A 3182-nucleotide genomic window follows, 5' to 3' on the forward strand; every position below is an offset into this window, starting at 1 on the left:
GTGGCTCCCGGGGCGGGCACGTCGCCGCGGGGTCTCGGCAAGGCACCGGGAGCTCTCCCGGGGGGCTCCGGCGCTGCAAACACGCCGGGGAGGCAGCAAACCCCGGGAGAAGGGTTAAGGGGAGGGGGAGAAAAACAAGGAGAAGGAGGAAAGGAAGGACCGACATCAAAGGCAGCTCCTCTGCTCAGCAGATGAGCAGCTCTATCTCCACTTCATATTTTTTACAGATGAACCCGGGGGGGGCGGGAAGGGGCTGTCTTAACCCTTTGGCTCCTGGAGCGGTCGCGATCCCCCCCCCGGAGGAGGGTCCCGGGGGGCAGCRGCTTGCTCCGCCGCCTCTCCCGGCCGGTGACAGCGGCAAGGCGGAGGCCGCGCGTCCGAGGGGCTCCGGCGGCGGCGGGAGCCAGCCCTGGCAGGGCTCCGGCGGCGCCAGCTGCACGCCAACACGGGGCATTTTTAGCTGGGGGGAAAGGGAATGGCACTGATTTGCCTTGCCTTTTTCAAGGTCTGGGATGACACAAATAGCCGAAATACTTTCAGGCGCAGCAGCGTCGGTTTTAACTCCTGCAAACCTCCTTGAGGCATTGAATGAGCCAGGACGGGGAAGGGGAAGAAAAGTTGGTGTTAAAGGGACTTTACAGAGCAAAACGCAGGACCCTTCGGCGAGGCAGATTACTAAAGCAAACAAACCCTTGGAAATCGCCGAAGCCGGGAGCCGAGGTATTAAAACCCGAACGCTGACATGTGGCAAACAGCACATTCTTCTTTCCTCCCCGTCTTTAGACCAAACAAAAATAATATTTACATTACATCAGCGAGCGAGCCTTAAATGACAAAAAGGTGTTTACTCACCTCATTATAAAGCGGCCGGAGGGAAGGGCTGCATGCTCCTTCGGCGAGGGTGGAAAATTAAAAAGTCGGGAAATTAAGAGCTGCCGTCTAGCCCTGTGCCGTTCCTCCGTAATCTGTGTATAAAAAGAGAAGTCTTCATTACTGACCACAGGCACGGAGCCCGGCTGCGCACGCCCCCTCCGCGCTGCACCAGCCAGTAGCGCACAGAAGTCGGGCTACGGGAGAGGGAGACAAGCCCAGCGGCGGCTCTCATGATTTATCTGCACCTCGGGCAGCGGGGGGAAGAAAAGGGAAAGAAAGGAGAGGGGAGGAAAAAGAAAAGCCAAGCTTGTCCTGGAACGCAACACGGACCGGCTCCTCGCGGGCAGCCCGCACCGGGGCACGCTCACCGGCAGGCGCAGGCGGTCCCGCGCGGGCGGCCCGGCCTTTGCGGACCGCGACACCGGCTCGCCAGCAGCTCTTGACATCGCTTGCAACAAAACCTCGTGCAATTTTGACTTACTCATATTTAACATCGCTTTCTCTCTATATATATACAAATATWTTTTTTTTATCAGCCCCAGAAGCAAACAGGTATTTCTGGCCGGCCCTGCGAAACGCGGCCGAGGCTTTCGGCCGCGCTCGGCACCGCCGCGGTGGCACCGCGGACGTCCGACGGAGCCGCGGTGGCCGGCGGAAGCGCTCCGAAGGCCTGCGCGGCTTCGGCCCCGGCTGGGATTTTGATGGARACCAGCGCCAGGCTTTGCCATAGGGCAACGGACCCGGCATCTCGGGGGAAAYACCCGGGCATCTTGCTTTACGCTCCGCGGCGCGGCGGGTTACGGCTACGCCGGCACCACCATCACATCCGCCGGTGTCCAGCGAGAAAAGCACCGGCTCTGCCACCTATTTAGCGGTTACCACCAGGAAACATGATGCAGACGGTTCCCTATGGAACAGGCACATCCAGGAGGAAGGATGAAGTAAGGGCAAGTCCGGAGGATTTTCCCTGAAGCCAAAGAGATACTACGGACTGAAACTGCTCTAACAGCAAGTGACTCTGGCTCAGACTCAGCAACTTTTTAAGGCGCATTCACAGCCAAAACAATGAATATTAAAATACTTGCTGTGTTCCTAGATGTGTTTTGAGTCCGCTAACATGCAACCATTTATATAACTGTCATAGAACAAATATCTCATTGTATGCAATAAAAGAAAAACGTTTCTTTGGTTTTTATCCCCCAAAAGTTCTGCACTTTTTTGCCTTGGCCAAGACATTTYGCATGTAACATAAATCAAACCCAGGTGCATCTTACTGCACGAAAATACTTCCCTGATAAATGTTGCTTAAAATACATATAAGAGTGCATTAAAGTAAAACCCATCCTCTCATCTGGAGAACACTGAAGTCACCCGAAGATCCACGACCAACCCCCCGTCCCCGGGGGTGAYGACCCACCTGCTCTCAGCGGCTCGAGGCGCTGGAGGTTTCGAGCAAAGCCCCCTGCTTCTTCTCACGCCGGATTTCTTCCGTCGTGTCTAACCCACGTCCAYATCCTGCATACAGCAGGTGGGCTCCGAACCACCCCAATCTCGCATGCAATAAAACAAGGTTTTCAACCAAGAACAGCCACCCCCATGCTTAATTTTAAGGGATACGAGGCTGCAAATATATTTTAATTGCAGAATAGCAGCATTTTGCTCCGTGAGCCCACGCACAGGAGTTTTTCCCCGCTTGGCGGAGGGGTTTTGGCACCCGGCAAGGGGAATCGCTCTTCCCGCGCGAGCCGACCCTGTGCCGCCCGGGCCGCCCGCCGGCAGGGTCCGGCCCCGCTCCGAGGCCCCCGGCTCGTCACAGCTCGGCTCCGCGGCGGCGGGAGCGCGGGGCGGCCCCGGAGCCGGAGCGGGGACTGGGCGCCGCCAGCTCGGCAGCCGGCGGTGCCGGTCCTCGGCGTCCGGGTGCTCTTCACTCCAGGTTCGTCGAAACCGCAATCCGAGCGGTCGCAGGCTGAAAGTCGGAGCTCGGGCTACGGAAAACCATTTATTGCAAGTGCAAAAGGGTCTGCAGGGACGGTTCAAACCGTCGGCAACKGGGACTGCCGTCGCCGTTAACGGTGCCTCGGTGGGACAAGGAGCCGAGAGCGCGGCAGCCCCGCCGGGAGCGGGACCGGGACCGGGACCGGGACCAGGACCGGGAGCGGCTGCATCGGAAGCTCTTCTCTGAGCACCTCCCGAGCTGCTCCAAAGGTCCCCGGAGGTCTCCGGGCTGCTCGCGAGGCCTCCAACGGCGGCAACTAACGAGCGGCCAGGAAACGCGCAACCGCCGCGCAGCAGAGCAGCAGGAACGCTGC

The 3182-nt window shown here is 58.8% G+C and overlaps 1 protein-coding gene across 1 annotated transcript in view; it reads right to left on the reverse strand.

The window, feature by feature from the left end:
* Positions 1 to 898, reverse strand: part of ZNF469 (zinc finger protein 469) — a 44623-nt gene extending 43725 nt beyond the window's left edge. The window contains exon 1 of the mRNA XM_085310138.1: positions 853 to 898. The gene's annotated coding sequence lies outside the window, so the exon portion shown is untranslated. The remainder of the gene's footprint in view (positions 1 to 852) is intronic.
* Positions 899 to 3182: the final 2284 nt, after the last annotated feature.

Source organism: Rhea americana, unplaced genomic scaffold (genome assembly GCF_003343005.1).
Source record: "Rhea americana isolate MKP2758 unplaced genomic scaffold, rheAme1 scaffold_311, whole genome shotgun sequence".
NCBI lineage: Eukaryota > Metazoa > Chordata > Aves > Rheiformes > Rheidae > Rhea > Rhea americana.